This window comes from Pinus tabuliformis, chromosome 2_1, assembly GCF_031772625.1.
Source record: "Pinus tabuliformis cultivar Carrire ecotype Pingquan chromosome 2_1, CPIR1, whole genome shotgun sequence".
NCBI classification, from domain to species: Eukaryota; Viridiplantae; Streptophyta; class Pinopsida; order Pinales; family Pinaceae; genus Pinus; species Pinus tabuliformis.
Window position 1 is genome coordinate 117,489,081 of NC_142299.1, and position 19,461 is coordinate 117,508,541.

Below are 19,461 nucleotides of genomic sequence, written 5' to 3' on the forward strand. Positions count from 1 at the left end.
GCAGCGCTACCTGTTTAGGTGGTTTCGTAGCGTGCTACGAAATTGGGGATTTGTTCGAGTTTTCAGTGGAGGCCCAAATCCTAGCATGCCTATTGTACAGAATTTGCTTCCCTCCAGAAATGCAGATGAGAGCAGTGACAGCGTTTTCAAGGAAGAAGTGCATTAAGCTCGTTTGTAGCAACACAGATTTTCTCAGTGCTCTCCCTGAGGCTAATACCTTGAAGATCCTTTCCTGGGACAATCGCTTTTCTCAAGTCAATGAAGTCCTTCTGATCCCAACTCAGGTTAATTATGTTGGAAAAGTAGAAAATATATATGAAGCTGGTTATCGACTAAGTGGTGGTGCATATATCATCTCCAAGTACATTGGGAATTCATGGTTGTGGGATCATGTTCGTGTCAGTGATGAGTTTTTGACAAATGAAATGTATTTGCATTTAAGTATGCGCCTCATGTTCTAATCTTTGTGTATTGACTGAATACAAGGAACCAAACGAGATGTTGAGATTTGATAAAAATTACCAGCTGTTCGTGCATTAGTTCCTCCACTGACAGAGAACATAGACACCTGGTTGACATTTGTTTTTCTTTGCCAGAAAAGGGGTTTGGCGTCGTTAATTTCATATAGGATTAGGATGACTCCCGATTGCAAACATTTCGGCTTTAGCAATGGCTGCCATTGGATTGGTTTTACATCTCCATGGTGCTACAGTAAATTACAGGATGAACGGCATGGCAGAGTTTTTTTTTACTGGTTTTTTGAAGCAGAAGACCAGCCTTCTGAAAAACCTTTGGTTCTCTGGCTTAATGGAGGCCCTGGATGCTCATCCATCGGCTATGGAGCAGCACAAGAATTGGGTCCGTTTCTGGTAAAAACGAATGGGACAGGCTTTTCCCTGAACAGATATTCCTGGAACAGAGAAGCGAATTTGCTCTTTTTAGAATCTCCAGTGGGTGTGGGATTTTCATATACCAATACTACTTCTGATTTGCTGGCGCCGGATGATCAATTTACTGCTGAGGATTCATACGAATTCCTTCTGAGATGGTTACAGAGATTCCCACAGTATAAAACCCATGATTTTTACAAAGGAGGAGAAAGCTATGCAGGCCATTATGTACGTCAGCTTGCAGAGCTTATCCATGACCGAAGCCATAAGCACTCAAAATACACTTCCATCAATTTGAAAGGCTTCATTGTGGGCAATCCTGAAACGGATGAGTTCCATGACTAGGAAGGAATAGTAGCTTATGCTTGGACCCATGCTATCATTTCTGATCAAAAGTATAATCTGATCAAGAGCATTTGCAATTTCAAAGTGTACAACTGGACAGATGAATGCGAAAATGCTGTGAATTCGGTGATGTACGACTATCAGGAGATTGACATATATAATATCTATGCACCTCGTTGTCTAGAGAACTCGAGTTCAGGAGTAAAGACGAGAGACAAGCTTACAGTTTCACAAAATAAGGTCTCGAGGAGGGCATTGGGGTTCCTATACGGTGGATATGACCCCTGTTTTGAACTATACACAAATGAATATTTCAACAGGCCTGATGTTCAAGAAGCTCTTCACGCAAATGTTACAAAGATTCCTTTCAAATGGGCAGTCTGCAACAATTCTATGTTCAATGCATATAATTACACAATATTCTCAGTTCTTCCAATCTACACAAAACTTATCAAAAGTGGTCTAAAGTTTTGGGTTTACAGTGGAGATATTGATGGGAGAGTACCTGTAACTGCCACGAAAGATAACATCAATGCATTACATTTGCCCATAAAGTAACAATGGCATTCGTGGTTCCATGACAGACAAGTGGCAGGATGGTTTATACAATACCAAGGATTAACATATCTGACATTTAGAGGAGCAGGGCACGCAGTTCCCTTAGACAAACGTAGCGAAACATTGATTGTGAATTTTTGTGCCCTGTTTGTTCCATAAAGTGTGATCTATTTCCTTTTTGGAAGGTAAGATTAGAAAATGCATCTGACACAGAATCCAGAGATACTCTGCAGAAACATCTCAAATCTGCAATCATTGTCGTGGATGGTACATAGACAAAAAGGTTAAAGGTCTTGCACTGCAAGGTTCTAAAAACACATGAATCATTAGAGCAAAGCACATGCTCTGATTTGCGGCAGTTGTTGGTTTCTATTTTAGAAGATAAGATGACACAGAAGATGTCAAAGAGTATTAATGGCTTCTTAGAAAAAGAGCTACAGATTAAGGAAATTGAGTTGGTTGAGGGACTACAGTTGGTTAAGGTCAGTCAGGAAGATGAGACAGAGATAAAAAAATATAAAAAGGGCATCGATTTTGTGTGCTTCAATTCTCAATAATTATGTTAGGCCTAAGATTGAGGTGATCTTTGATGAGGAAAAGAAGGTAACCCACTCTAAGCTTATGAAGGATACAGAGAATGTGATTCTGAATCTCAGCATAGCAAAGGTGAAACTGAAGAATGGCAACAGCAGCTATTCAATTTTGTGACGAGTTTAGAGGAAGACTGTGTTTTTTAAATCACACAGCAGTTTCGTAGCGCGCTACGAAACTGCTGTAGGTGATGTTTTCAATGCATAATAAACAGTTTGACCGAGAATGTTAGAAGAGAGACACCTGTACATCAATACAGCCTACAGCTCATCTGGAGACATGGTGTTTGGTAGCAGCGTTCCATACTTTGAGTTATTAAAGATTTGGGAACATGCTGCTACATTTTCGGAGGATGGTAGGAGACAGGGACCTTAAAAATAGGTGTTTTGATCCTGATGATAAATGATCCATCAACGCTTACAGGTATCCAAAGTCAGCATTCCTTGCATCTGTAGCTCAATCATCTTGAGCCTAACCAACAAAAGACAGCTGTCAAAGATCAAGAAAGGAATCAGGCATACGAGGAGATGAAGTTAGAGTTTTAGTGTGATTAGGACTCTTTGTAATTACAGCTCAATACTTTATGTATTTAATGAGTTTGTTTAAAAATAGATAAGGTTAGTTAATGATAGATCATTGAGCTCCCCTCATGCTGGAGGAGGAGACTCAAGGTAGTTTTAGTTTTGTTTTCCTATATATAGGAGAAACTCTGATGTAAGTAGGGTTGGAGATTTATGAAAAAAACAGAGTTTTTATATTGGCTAATGTAAAAGAATTTTGACAGTAATAGAAAAATTACTTTTTCTTCCCAAGATTCATCTTGTGTTCAAAGGCTCAGAATATATGTGGTTTTGTCTTTATCCTTTCTGTTTTACAGCTCAATAGATATGAAATCACTCTGAATTCACCTAGTGCTCAGACTTCCTGTGTATGTTTATGATTTGAGGTTCTTGTTGAGAAATGTTCTGAGTGTTTAAACATTATATGCCTTGGCTTCCATGATTGAGTAGTTAATAGTTTACTGTAGAGGTGTTTGACTCCATGAGCCCAATGGAAGAAATGTTATTTTGTTGTTCCAACCAGTTTATTTCCATGTACTGTTTGAAGAGTTAGCCATCTTTTCTTGTTCTTAATTCATATCAAAAATCTGTGAGAGAGCCCTCTCTGACTAAGGAGGCTAAGCCTTAGTATAAAGCCTGGTTTGAAATAGTTGCATGAGATCTTGCTAAGTAGCAGCCCTTAGTACACGATTTTGTGATAACATTTTGCTGCGTCTGCCGGGAGCCTGATGATTACTCATTCCCGAAGTTTTAAGATTGAATTTCTGAAGGTAGCAGGAGTTCAAAGTGGTTTTCGAGGCTGCAAACCTACCTTGGCAACTCCATTGTTGAAGAATTTAATGTTCATACATTCATGGTGATTCCACTGGAGTTATGAAGGACCCAGAAGCTTCCATTCTTAGTTCAAGGTATGCATGCATAGATTTCTCAGGAATTCATGGTTTCCCAAATCATTTTCCCAAGGATGCATATTTTCTAAGGAATGGTCCCAAATTCAACGGAGAAGATTTGAGTTTAACCTTGAAGCATATATCAGATTTTTGTGAATTTTTAGAGCTTCTTAGAGTTAAACATGAGGATGTTTGTATAAGGTTATTCTATGATTCACTTCAAGGGAAATGCAAACAGTGGGTTGAATGCTTTCCTGCCAAATCCATTAAGTCATTTCAAGACCTTTGGCTCATGTTTTTGGAGGAATGGATAGATAGGTCAGAGTTGGTGGCAGACTCTCCCTCAGTTGAAGATTTTAAGCAATGGAATAATGATTATAGCAAAGAAGAAACAAATGAATATTTTTCTTTGTCCTTGTCCTCATATCTAAAATCCTTTGACTGCAAGGCAGAGGATAAGATGAAATTTTTTGATGAATTTGCCAAAGACATTGAGAAAGACATTGAAGGTTTAGAAGGTCAAATTCAGGCATATAATTTTCATGATCATGATCATTATTTTCAGAAGTTTTCTATGGCAGAACGCAAGGAGAGAATGCTGGTCCCTTTCTCTTTCACGATTGAGGAACTGAACACTGTTGTTGAAGATCAGTTTGCACAGCCGGAAAGTTACAAGAAAAATCAAGCTGATCGTGTATTCTGGGATCCTATAGCTGATTACATGGAAGAGTTTTACTCTCCAGCGTTTCAGTTTACTTATAAAGATCAGAGACAATTTCAGTGGCAGCGGTCATCACACCATCATATTGGCTCTGAATTCCGATGCAGTCAAAGAAATCAAGTATCAGATAAAACAGAGGATTGGCTACATTGGAAATTTCATATTGATTGAGCAGAAGGAAGTTGAAATTGTTAGGGTAGGTAGGTATAGGTAAATGCAAATAAGCTCAAGGTCAACTGAGCATTTTTCAGTAGATGTAGCCTTTTTTCTCCTACAGTCATGCTTGTCAAGCAAATTTCTGTTTGTCATAAATGGATAAGGCACTGGACCTGCGAGTTCTTAGTGTACCACAAGGGCACACTATCCCAAGTGGAGCCACTGTTATCACTGAAAATTCTGTTGCCAAAATTTTTTAGCCTAGCTTAAAGACAGGGTGTTTTCGCAGCGCATGAATTCTTTTTTAGCAGTTTCGCAGCGCTACCTGTTTAGGTGGTTTCGTAGCGTGCTACGAAATTGGGGATTTGTTCGAGTTTTCAGTGGAGGCCCAAATCCTAGCATGCCTATTGTACAGAGTTTTGCTTCCCTCCAGAAATGCAGATGAGAGCAGTGACAGCGTTTTCAAGGAAGAAGTGCATTAAGCTCGTTTGTAGCAACACAGATTTGCTCAGTGCTCTCCCTGAGGCTAATACCTTGAAGATCCTTTCCTGGGACAATCGCTTTTCTCAAGTCAATGAAGTCCTTCTGATCCCAACTTAGGTTAATTATGTTGGAAAAGTAGCAAATATATATGAAGCTGGTTATCGACTAAGTGGTGGTGCATATATCATCTCCAAGTACATTGGGAATTCATGGTTGTGGGATCATGTTCGTGTCAGTGATGAGTTTTTGACAAATGAAATGTATTTGCATTTAAGTATGCGCCTCATGTTCTAATCTTTGTGTATTGACCGAATACAAGGAACCAAACGAGATGTTGAGATTTCATAAACATTACCAGCTGTTCGTGCATTAGTTCCTCCACCGACAGAGAACATAGACACCTGGTTGACATTTGTTTTTCTTTGCCAGAAAAGGGGTTCGGCGTCGTTAATTTCATATAGGATTAGGATGACTCCCGATTGCAAACATTTCGGCTTTAGCAACGGCTGCCATTGGATTGGTTTTACATCTCCATGGTGCTATAGTAAATTACAGGATGAACGGCATGGCAGAGTTTTTTTTACTAGTTTTTTGAAGCAGAAGACCAGCCTTCTGAAAAACCTTTGGTTCTCTGGCTTAATGGAGGCCCTGGATGCTCATCCATCGGCTATGGAGCAACACAAGAATTAGGTCTGTTTCTGGTAAAAACGAATGGGACAGGCTTTTCCCTGAACAGATATTCCTGGAACAGAGAAGCGAATTTTCTCTTTTTAGAATCTCCAGTGGGTGTGGGATTTTCATATACCAATACTACTTCTGATTTGCTGGCGCCGGATGATCAATTTACTGCTGAGGATTCATACTAATTCCTTCTGAGATGGTTACAGAGATTCCCACAGTATAAAACCCATGATTTCTACATAGGAGGAGAAAGCTATGCAGGCCATTATGTACCTCAGCTTGCAGAGCTTATCCATGACCGAAGCCACAAGCACTCAAAATACACTTCCATCAATTTGAAAGGCTTCATTGTGGGCAATCCTGAAACGGATGAGTTCCATGACTGGGAAGGAATAGTAGCTTATGCTTGGACCCATGCTATCATTTCTGATCAAAAGTATAATCTGATCAAGAGCATTTGCAATTTCAAAGTGTACAACTGGACAGATGAATGCGAAAACGCTGTGAATTCGGTGATGTACGACTATCAGGAGATTGACATATATAATATCTATGCACCTCGTTGTCTAGAGAACTCGAGTTCAGGAGTAAAGACGAGAGACAAGCTTACAGTTTCACAAAATAAGGTCTCGAGGAGGGCATTGGGGTTCCTATACGGTGGATATGACCCCTGTTTTGAACTATACACAAATGAATATTTCAACAGGCCTGATATTCAAGAAGCTCTTCACGCAAATTTTACAAAGATTCCTTTCAAATGGGCAGTCTGCAACAATTCTGTGTTCAATGCATATAATTACACAATATTCTTAGTTCTTCCAATCTACACAAAACTTATCAAAAGTGGTCTAAAGTTTTGGGTTTACAGTGGAGATATTGATGGGAGAGTACCTGTAACTGCCACGAAAGATAACATCAATGCATTACATTTGCCCATAAAGTAACAATGGCATCCGTGGTTCCATGACAGACAAGTGGCAGGATGGTTTATACAATACCAAGGATTAACATATCTGACATTTAGAGGAGCAGGGCACGCAGTTCCCTTAGACAAACGTAGCGAAACATTGATTGTGAATTTTTGTGCCCTGTTTGTTCCATAAAGTGTGATCTATTTCCTTTTTGGAAGGTAAGATTAGAAAATGCATCTGACACAGAATCCAAAGATACTCTGCAGAAACATCTCAAATCTGCAATCATTGTCGTGGATGGTACAAAGAGAAAAATGTTAAAGGCCTTGCACTGCAAGGTTCTAAAAACACATGAATCATTAGAGCAAAGCACATGCTCTGATTTGCGGCAGTTGTTGGTTTCTATTTTAGAAGATAAGATGACACAGAAGATGTCAAAGAGTATTAATGGCTTCTTAGAAAAAGAGCTACAGATTAAGGAAATTGAGTTGGTTGAGGGACTACAGTTGGTTAAGGTCAGTCAGGAAGATGAGACAGAGATAAAAAAATATAAAAAGGGCATCGATTTTGTGTGCTTCAGTTCTCAATAATTATGTTAGGCCTAAGCTTGAGGTGATCTTTGATGAGGAAAAGAAGGTAACCCACTCTAAGCTTATGAAGGATACAGAGAATGTGATTCTGAATCTCAGCATAGAAAAGGTGAAACTGAAGAATGGCAACAACAGCTATTCAATTTTGTGAGGAGTTTAGAGGAAGACTGTGTTTTTTAAATCACACAGCAGTTTCGTAGCGCGCTACAAAACTGCTGTAGGTGATGTTTTCAATGCAGAATAAATAGTTTGACCGGGAATGTTAGAAGAGAGACACCTGTACATCAATACAGCCTACAGCTCATCTGGAGACATGGTGTTTGGTAGCAGCGTTCCATACTTTGAGTTATTAAAGATTTGGGAACATGCTGCTACATTTTCGGAGGATGGTAGGAGACAGGGACCTTAAAAATAGGTGTTTTGATCCTGATGATAAATGATCCATCAGTGCTTACAGGTATCCAAAGTCAGCGTTCCTTGCATCTGTAGCTCAATCATCTTGAGCCTAACCAACAAAAGACAGTTGTCAAAGATCAAGAAAGGAATCAGGCATACGAGGAGATGAAGTTAGAGTTTTAGTGTGATTAGGACTCTTTGTAATTACAGCTCAATACTTTATGTATTTAATGAGTTTGTTTAAAAATAGATAAGGTTAGTTAATGATAGATCATCGAGCTCCCCTCATGCTGGAGGAGGAGACTCAAGGTAGCTTTAGTTTTGTTTTCCTATATATAGGAGAAACTCTGATGTAAGTAGGGTTGGAGATTTATGAAAAAAACAGAGTTTTTATATTGGCTAATGTAAAAGACTTTTGAAAGTAATAGAAAAATTACTTTTTCTTCCCAAGATTCATCTTGTGTTCAAAGGCTCAGAATATATGTGGTTTTGTCTTTATCCTTTCTGTTTTACAGCTCAATAGATATGCAATCACTCTGAATTCACCTAGTGCTCAGACTTCTTGTGTATGTTTATGAGTTGAGGTTCTTGTTGAGAAATGTTCTGAGTGTTTAAACATTATATGCCTTGGCTTCCATGATTGAGTAGTTAATAGTTTACTGCAGAGGTGTTTGACTCCATGAGCCCAATGGAAGAAATGTTATTTTGTTGTTCCAACCAGTTTATTTTCATGTACTGTTTGAAGAGTTAGCCATCTTTTCTTGTTCTTAATTCATATCAAAAATCTGTGAGAGAGCCCTCTCTGACTAAGGAGGCTAAGCCTTAGTCTAAAGCCTGGTTTGAAATAGTTGCATGAGATCTTGCTAAGTAGCAGCCCTTAGTACACGATTTTGTGATAACACCTTCCATATAAAATCTGATGAAAAGTTCTTGAAAATTAAAAGCTATTGTACCCAAGGATTGTAGCCATTGGACTCCTAGTACAACATCAGCACCTCCCATTGGAATGGAAAGCATTGGGCTAGTCAATACATATTCGCCCATGGATAGCTTGATATTATGGCACCTTCCAGAGCAATTTATTGTTCCTCCATTTGCAATCATCACTTGACACTCTGGTGCTGGATATAGGAAGCAATTCAATTCTTTTGCTACCCTACAATGAATAAAAATGTGTGTGCTTCCTGAATCAATCAACACTATTACCTTTTTCTTCTTGATTTGTCCTTCTATCTTGATGGTTTGAGGAGTGGTAATTCCTGCTAATGCATTACAAGATATGGTTGGATTTATTTGTTCTTCATCTAGGCTTTGTTCCTGGAGTATATCCACTTCTTTTGACCTTTCTTGCTCCCTTTCTTCTTCCTCTTCACAATCTATGTAGAATAATTACTTCTCAGCACACTTATGACCTTTAGTGTATTTGCTATCACAACTGTAACAAAGCCCTTTTGCTATTTTTTATTTCAGTTTTTGTGGTGTCAACCTTATAGGTTATGGAAGACTAGGGGAAACAACACTTCCGTCTTTATAGTTGTGAGTGGTATGCTTCCTGGTTGCCATAATTTTGCTTTCCATTTTTCTTGCTAACCTGAATGCCTTCTCTAATGAATCAGGTTCCCAAAGGTGAACATCATGTTGGATATTATCCTTTAAAGACCCTATGAACACATCAATCCTATGCTCCTCTGGAATATCTTTTACCCTTACGTTCAATTTTTGGAACTCCTCAATGTGCTCCATTATTGAACCCTTTTGTTTGAGACTTATCAATTGGCTAAAGAAAGTGTTGCTTTTTGTATCCTCATAATGTGCTACCAATTCTTCCGTAAAAATTGCCCAAGTGATAAATTGTTTATGAGAGCAAAGCCATTGATACCATACAAATTGATTTGGTTCCAAATATAAAGTTTCCATAAGTACCTTTTGTGTGTTTTGCACATTATTGAGATCGAAGAATTTCTCCATCTGTAATATCCATGTGGTAGGATCCTTGCCATCAAACTTCCTCATATTGATTTTTGGAATATGGTGAGTCTTCGATCCAACATTAGCGTCTATGGAATCATGATTAACATTTCTTTTATTCTCATCATGAGTTTCCTTTAGTACCCTTTCACCCTTAGTGCCCATTTCTTGTAGCAACTTATTCATATTTATCTTCAATTCGTCCATGTCTGTCTTCAAATCTGTCTTCAAATCTGCCATGTCCCTCTTTAGTTCTGTCTTCGAATCATCCATCTTTGATTCCATGCCCTTTATCTTAAATTCCACGCCATTTATCTTAGCTTCTGTTAGCTTTTTTGAGCGTGACATTTGTTGCACTTGTTCTTGTAATTTTTGATATATCATGTAGCATTTCTTCCTCTTCCTCATGAGTCATGCTAGAGCTTTCAGGTTCCTTACTAGGTGTTTGCATTTTCTTTCGGGGCATCAGTTACCGATAATAATGCTTTACTATGCCCTTTGAATTTCGTTAAACCAAGCTTACGCAAAAATTTAAAAAAACTACGCACCTTTTTTTTCACTTTGTAGAAGCCTGATATTGAATTTGATGTATCTATGTAATTTCAAATCATTCAGTTCTGAAATTGTGATCTGTAGTAGCCTTCTGCGTCCTCTTTCCAATGCCACAATTCTGACCCAAATTAGATTCACCAAGGAAGAGTTATGTGAAATCTCCCACAGTGACTTGCTTCTAGACTAGTTCAGTAGAGAGAACTTGTATGACGTGCCACGAGTCACTGTTTCAACCTTTGGATCTAAAACATGCATACAAGAAACTGAAGTCCGTCCTCTTTCTTTAACTTCTTACGAAATTTCAATCCGATCCCCAGAGAGAAAGTTATGACGATTTTCGCCAGGTCACCTGTTTTGAATGTAATTCAGGAGTCTGTAAAATGACCAACTTCCTCAGATCATATCTCCGCAAATATCGCACAAAAAGATCTGAAATTTGGATTCGAGGTTTAGCACGATTTTTTCTCAAATGGGTTTTTTTTGCGACTTCTGAAATGTCACATAAAGAAAGTTATAGCGCAAATTCCACGATGACCTGTTTGGAGCAGCGAAACCCTAGAATCCAAAGCTCTGAAACCAAATGTTATGAAACCAGCTCAAGAAAAGATAGAAAAGATAGATCAACGCCTTAGAATTCAGCCTCTTCGAGGGGGCAACCTCCTTTACATTACATAAATGAACAATTCTTGGATGATTCAAATGACAAAACCTCCTTTCTATATATAGGAGTCTAAGGAATCACAATATAACCTAGCCGACCTAACAATAATAATATAAAGCCACAAAAATAACAATAGGGGGATTCTATGGGGCACAAAAATAACAACATGGGGGTAATAGGGGCACAACAATATAAATAAGGGGTATAACTACAATATTAATGGGGTAATCACTAGTATTATAGGGACCCAACAACAACAACCAGACTATCCCATGAATCTAGTAGCGAACACAACAAATTGATGCACTTATATTCATCTGAAATTTTTATATCAAAATATAACAACTGGATTACCACAATATTAAAGGCGTTCAGATGCTCTATCACTGAGTCTCAATCCTTCATCATTAGGTTATACAAATTTTTCCATAGGAACATTTTATTCACCAGAGACTTAGATTGGTACACAGTCCCTAACTTTTCCCACAAAGCCTTCGTTGAAGTTCCCATGATACATTCAACAATACTTAATCTGAGATACACAACCATATTTTGCACTTTGCTTTATGATCCAACTTTGCCCAATATTTAGCTAACATTGTCATTGGTTTAGTACCCGAATGTACCACGATCCACTCATATTTATCCACCAGCAGATCCTCCATCTTGAGTTTCCACAACTCAAAACTTTGACCACTAAATTTCTCGATCTCTATCTTTCCACTACTCGCCATCTTCTTTCACCACAAGAATCAATCCCGCAGATTTCCCACTGAATAAGGTCTACCATAGGCCCAAGAAAAACTCCTCAGTAACAAAGGCATCCCCTTGAAGCCAAAAAAACTCTGATAACAAATGTAGGTTTTAACCTCGTATAAAAACTACCTGCATACGAATTCTAAAAAACAGAAAATAAACAATGGAGAGAGCATAAAACATAAAACATATATACACAAAGATTTCCCCTCGATCCCAAAATTGGGACTACCAGATTTATTTTTCATTATATTTCTTTCGATGTTACAATACATATATATACATGCCAAAGCATCCATAAACCCCAATCCATTAACCTTGGATTAGAACATAACCATAGTTCTCTTGACTGGATCTACAAAATACCATGGGCAGAAAACCATCATACCCAAAAGCATGTGCAAAAACCACGCACAAAACCATAGGTAGGTCCACCCACCTAATATATGGTCCAAAAACAATTTCCCTAGGGCATTGCCCTAGACCCTGTAGAGGGGGACTACATCTTCTTGCTTTTCGAAGACATGATTTCATCCCTCTCTCTTGGTGATAGTTAAAGTCAAGGAAAATATTTAAGGATTCGACAACCAATCCTTTATACTGAATGAGACTCCTACACCAAATGGTGTGAGGTCTAATTGGGATATAACATCGGGGATACCCCCTAAATGTTGGCGGGTCCAACACCGTCAACAAAAAGATTTTTTATTTTTCCCGAATTTCTAGAATCAGTGCACTTGTAAAGTAGAGAAGCCTACACAGATCAGTGCAGCTGCTAAGTTATGCAACATGCGGCCAGTGCAGGTGGACCAAAGGGTAGGTTGGGCTGGGACAAAAACATGTTTTTTAGGCTGATTGTCCCATAAGCTTAGAATTTTTGGAGAGGATATGCTTAGGGATTTTCAAAGGGATAATGATAAAGTGTTTAGGATGTTTATTTATCCTATTTTCAGGTCCATTGAACATGTGTGACAAAATGGCATATAAAAAGCTTGTTTGAAAACCACTACTAAAACTACTTCCTCCACTAGAACAATTGGTACTATATCTAAGATGTACTTGCTGAAATCTTAGAGCCTTCCTCAACTTAGAAAAGAAATAATCAGTATTTTGATACAATATAAGGGGAAGGTTAGGGAGATGAGGAGTTGTACCACTATGTTGCAAACTGCCACTAGTAAGAACCAAGTGATCTTCAAATAATAATCACCTCGTCACAAAATGCATATCATTATCTAATAGAGTATGCTCACCAGGCGTTGTAATCAGTTGTATAGTTGGCTCAAGCATATGAAATCCTCCTAACTCTGAGTAGGGTCTATCTTTACCATTTGAACTCCCCATGACCCATCTACTGACGTCCCCTATTTCGCTAAAAGGAGATCCCTCATTCTCTCATTTTCCTTGCAACTCTGGACTACCCATGTTATTCCTTCATGATGTTGAACTTGTCATTGCTTCTCCTATCCTCTGTAATTCCCTTCTTCTACACCTAATTTCCTGCAAATTCATTTCTTTCCACTTGTCATCTATCCTTTACCTCTACAATGATAAAAAATATCATGCCTTATGCAACTCTTATTGATCCATTGCAACAACCCCTCATTTTCCACAATAGCATAACATTCCTCCCCCTAGATCCAACCCTCGACACTAAGGGTTTGAAGAAACCATACGATCTTCTTGGAATAGTAGCAGATTTTCTTCAACCATCAAGACTTTGATCCAAAGTGGGATCTCTTTCAACAACCTTCCTCACAACCAAAACTTAAATACTACTTCCACTCTAGAAAAGGGCTGATGCTTTTCAGTTGCAAATTCAATAATATAGCCTTCCTTCTAATGATGCATTTACCCAAAAATCAATAGCCCTTGTTAGATCTGTATCTAATTAGTGAAGTTCAAACAAATTAGATGGAGATTAGTCTCTATGGAGCCTAAGGCAACTTCCAAATCCTTATTTAACTTGCAATCGCCTCAACCAATTCTATAATACTTCAGGGAACTTGAAGAAAAATATTTCGTATTGGCCACAAGTAGAATCAACATACAAAACTTCTTCTTTTACCCATCTAGACTCTTATGTCTCAATTGACCCTATTATAGAATAAAATGACAAATCTTCTCATGCCACGAATCTTGAATACCTCTACTAAGAATTCTAGATACCATGATATAGATCCCTCTTGTAATTTTAGGGCCCCGACAACGGAACCATTTGTTGGAAAAAAAATTGGAACATTTGGTGCTACAATTTGGCCTAAGATTTCCAATGAAGTACCTTCGTAGTCTAGCTTAATGTTGACATTTTCACTCCCTTCATAGAAAAGGAGTATCTCACTCGAGGCATGCCAGAATAGACAAAGATAAGAGAGATCGAGATGATTGGTGTGAAACCAAAACTATCATCGCATTATTTATTAAGATCAGACACAATATCATCGATCACAATCAAATCTAGTTACAATCCAACCATACAAGAATTAATAGATAGATAACTGTGCAAACGTAATTAAAATTTTAAAGGGGTCACACATTCATCAAGACATATAACACAAATCATTCCTACAACACTTTCTTTATTATTCAGGAAGTCATTACAACAGAGATCCACACAAACTTGTGCGTTATCATATCTTAAAATCAAATACATTACAACATAACATTACAATTCATAGAAGGAAGACTCATAACATTGTGCAAGTTATAGACACTCAACACGTAGACACTGAGTAGATCGAAATACTATCTCAGCTTCTAGCTCTAACTTCCTGATTTTCCCATATGTGGCTTCTTTTATAGACTCACTAACTTGATTTGGTTGTTACACAAGTTCCTTGATCTTGATCCAGTCCACTTTGACAAAATATGGTGCTTTTGTCCTTATCCTTCTTGATCCTTTCAAAATTGAGCATGTGTTTCCTTTTCTTGCAGCTGTGTGGGTCCCAGTATACACTAATTATCTGTCGTTTTCTATTTTCAGGTGGCCTTCTTCTGGAAGATCTATCCATTTTCTTCTCTGCGACTCCTCTGGAAACTTATTTCCAAAAATATCTTCAAAAACCAAAGGACCCAACACATTCCTATTGCCACTAATCTGATTTAGGATGTCATAGGTTACTTTCTTTCCTTTCAATAGTTATTACCCTACTAAGTGCGATTATTCTTCTTCCTTAGCACATGGTTCACTTCATATCATCTTCCATTGTCGAAATACTGGCTTGATTCGATGACTGGAGTAATTCTACTGATCATAGTGTCATTGATTAATAAGATTACTTATCTGACATTGTCATACAGTCATGTCATTTCTGCACATAGACTTTCTCTGATTAGTATAGCCTCAACACTATGCACTATGTATTCTACCACTACTAGTGCACAAAAATCCCTCTGATGCACAATGTTCTATATTTTCACTTAGTGTAACTTATCTTAAAACCATATAATAACTTCTACTATCAAAAATAGAGAACAAACACTATTTATTAACTCTAAAATAGAAACAACACAAATCTACTATCAACCATAATCAACATACTATTTATGTACAACAGGTAGAATTCTTTTTCTTCTCATGTATGATGCACAAGAGCTCAATTATCCTTGTACAACTTCAACCAGCTCCCATTAACAAAACCCTCTCAGAAAGTACCATCCAAAATTTTCAATTGTAGCACTCCCACATTTTTTATGTGTTGGATAATGTATAGCCCTGTCGAAAGCATCTAAAATTTTCCTGGGTTCGGTAAAAACTCGTTGTCATACAACAGTACCAAATCTCCAAGTTGAAATGAATTTTTCTTAATTCTTTTGTCATGTCATGCCTTCTCTCTGGTTGTCTACACTTCTTGGTGAAAGTTGGCTACTATGCGATCTTACTCCAGCTGTTGTAACTCCTGTAACCTCTACTTCATTGCGTCAAAATTTGATAGTTGCATGGCTACTACAATGTGCAATATTGACACCAAAAACTCCATTGGCATTATTGCCTCCTACCCATACCCTAATTGAAAAGGTGTTTTTCTAGTTAACTTCTTGCATGTGGTCTTATAGGCCCACAAAACTGTTGATATCCTCAAATCCTAGTCATCGTGCTACACATTACATACCTTGGTAAGAGTTGTGTCCAATATTTTATTAAAAGCCTCCACTGTACCATTAACTTGCAGATGGTAGGCTATGCTCTTCTGATGATAGATCTATAACTCTTTAGTTAGTGTTGCAATAGTATTTTTCAAAAATTGTGTGCCTTGATAACTCATTAGAATCCCTGGACATCAAAATATGGTAACTATATTATTAAATAAGAAACACACAATTGTCTCTATGTTGCAATATTTGACCCATCTAGACAGATAGTTAGTGGCAGTGATTATGTATAGCATGCTAGTTATCCTTGTGGGTGGGTTGATTGGGCCCACAAAATCAATTTTCCATTTTTCCAATTTTTGTAGAGTGATCTTGGAGCCAAAGGCATATTGTATCTTTCGGAAGGCTTCCCCACTCATCGACATACGTCACAAGTTCTCCAAAACTCCTTAGCATCGATATGTAGAGTAGGCCACCATAATCTTGCGTGCAATATCTTTTGAGCCATAGCCTATCCTGCATGATGTCCTCCAACGATGCTTGTGTGTGCTTCACTAAAAATCGTAATTTGTTCATGCTCCAATACTCACTTGCACAAAATTCCATTTACACCTAACTTGTTCCACGAACCTGAAATTAGTTAGTAGTCGATCACTTTTACTACTAATTGTTTCTTCAGTGCAATAGTATGCTATTCTGGTGCCATCTGTGTACTCAAGAATTTCTCAATCTCTTCTGAATAGTCATCCACCATATTCACAACAAAAATCTATGAATCTGGTAGATTTTCGTCCAAATTTTGTGCATCCTCACCCATGGTCAGGCAAGACAAGTGATCAGGTCCTTCAATTAGTTTTCTAGGCTAGACCACCAGAAAATCATATTCCTGGAAATAGAATAGCCACTTGCAAATCCTCCTCCCTCACATGGGATTGTTGAACTTATTATTTGAACTTATTTCCTAGCAAGGAATGCTTAAACTTTTGAAGTGCATACACCATTGCCAGTCCTTCTCTCTTTGTCTTGGTGTCGTTTTGCTCGATTGTAGATAAATTCCTGTTGGAAAAATAAATGGGATGATCAATCTCTCCATCCTCAATTTGTGCTAAAATCACAACCAATTCAATAAATGAAGCATCAACATGCACGTGGAACTCCTTGTGCCAATCTAGGAATACCAAAATTGGTGCAGGCGTCAATTTCTCCTTCAAGGTGTCGAAATCTTGTTGACACTTATCATTCCATTAAAAAATGGTCCCTTTCTTAAACAACTTCTTGATAGGGGAAGTAATCAGAGTGTATCCTTAGATGAACTTTCAATAATGTCGTATATGTCCCAAGGAAGACCGCAACTGTCTAGCTGATGTGGGTGGTGGTAGATCCACTATTACTGTGAGCTTGGCTGGGTCCACAGAGAAACCTGGCTTACAGACTACGTGCCCCAACAAGATACCAAAAGGTGAACAAAATATACATTTCTTTATGTTTAATGAGATCTACAACTGTCTGCACATGTCCAACAATAGCCACGAAACCTAAATATGCCTCTTCAATACGCTGAACACAGTTTAGTCATCTAGATACACCTCTGAAAATTTATGAATAAATTCCTTAAATGCCATAACCATTGTGCGTGAGAAGATGGTTGATGCATTCTTAAACATGAATGGCATGACTCTGTATTGGAAGCAAGCCCATTCTATCATGAAAGTGCTCTTATTTTGATATTCCTTCGTAATATTTCCTTGGTGGTAACTAGAGAATCCATCAGTAAATGAGTAAGCTTCGTATCCACCCTCATTCTTCATTATAGTCATTGAAAGGAGTAGGGAAGGGATTATGCACACACGCATCATTTAGCTTACAAAGGTCTAATCAAATTTTGATCTTTCTTGTCTTCTTATTCTGGACGACCATCAAGGTTATCCACTTAGATTCTTCTACAGTTTTAATGACCCCTACTTGTAACATCTTTTCCAATTACCACTTGACCATTTATTTATATGCTAGATTCAACCGATAAGGTCATTTCTTTACAAGCTTAGCCTCAGTTTGTAATGGAATCTTTATCTCGCCCAATTCTCCAACAATTCCATCCATTTCTTCAAATGTGTTGGGGAACAAGTATTGGTAGTTGTGTAGTAGGTATGCAACCTTCTCTACCATTTCATCATCCCAATAGTCCCCTATAACTTCATTTTAGGATTTTCCTCTATCCCTATATTCGCCTTCTTAGTTTTAATAGGTTGCACATGCTTGGTTGATTGCAATTCTGGTCCACTCACTGGATTCTCCCCTTCAATTTATGGAATCTATAAATTTATAAGATCATCATCATCTTCTCCTATCTTTTCTACATTATAAAATTCCATGATCTCTTGTATTTGCTACAAATACTTGTGCATAGGACATAGTTGTATATCGTTTATCACTATGATCTATCGATTGGTAAAAATCCTTTATCGCAGTACCTTCAAAGCCTTGTCGAGTGTTGTTTCTTCTTCCTAAAAAATAAACGTAGCTTTAAATCTTTGCAACATCTCATTTCATTCCTTTTTCCTATTGTGCACTTCCAACTCAATGTACTAGCACATGGGAACAATATCTAGTGTATGTACAAATCTATGTACCCACTCTTGTTGCGTCACCCATCCTCTAGTCCATGTTGCAAGAAACTTATTCAAATGTGACCTTGGGCATTCCATGCATGATTATTTCTACCCAGGCACCCCAAATTGGTCCCAAATTTGATGCACAATAATTTTCTGCATTGTTTCCATCATGCGATTTGACTCTTGTGCACAACCCACAACCTAGCTGGGATAGCACGCAATGCAACGTTGAGTTGAGCACCTTGGTACCGATCCAATGCACTACTCTGTGAAGGTGTCTGCATCTTGGAGTACTTGTCTTATGTAGTCTATTTTACTAGTTTTCCAACAATTCGTGTGAGTTAGAAGTGAAAGACCCCACACTATGCTATATCAACATCCCATCCATGGTAGGGTTCACATAATCCTCCCAAGGTGCTATCACATTGTAAATATTGTCCAGTTCTTGGCTCAAATCTCCTTTAACTAGCTCAATGTACCAGTCTCCTTCCCGAAGGATCCAAATATGCTATAACTCGAATATCCCCTATTTCGAAAATAATGTCTCTCTTTTACAGGTTAATAATTACTTGATTATCAAAATCCCAATCAATTCCTAACAGAAAAGGGTATGGATTGGTGTCATGAATGGTATCTATAACTTCAAAGTTAGCAGTACTTGTAGCCCCATCAATATCTATTGATACACGGGTAAACCTACCAATTGGGAAGATATGATGTTGATTGGAAAGTCTTAGATGAATAGGAGACCATGTCAACCTTGGCTTCCCCATCATTTCCCAAGTAATTTTTGGCATAATATTCACATCAGACCCTAAGTCCAATATGATATTATTCATTTCATAGTATCCCACTTTTGCACCAAACCTAAATTATTTGCTTGTCCTTTTCCTTCGTGCTACCTAATTTACTACGTGTGGCGATGCTCGTGCAGTAGTTACTTCAGTTTTCTTAGTACACTGCTCCATCGTGCACATGTTCTCCAATGCCTATTCAGTTTTCACTAGCTCAAGGAAACTTTGTAATAACTTCTGAATTGGATCTGCCT

General features: G+C 37.9%; 2 pseudogenes; both read left to right on the forward strand.

The window, feature by feature from the left end:
• Positions 1–635: 635 nt before the first annotated feature.
• On the forward strand, positions 636–1,952 carry LOC149199051 (serine carboxypeptidase-like 26 pseudogene; annotated as a pseudogene).
• Positions 1,953–2,179: 227 nt separating this feature from the next.
• LOC149199052 (serine carboxypeptidase-like 26 pseudogene) lies at positions 2,180–6,978 on the forward strand (annotated as a pseudogene).
• Positions 6,979–19,461: the final 12,483 nt, after the last annotated feature.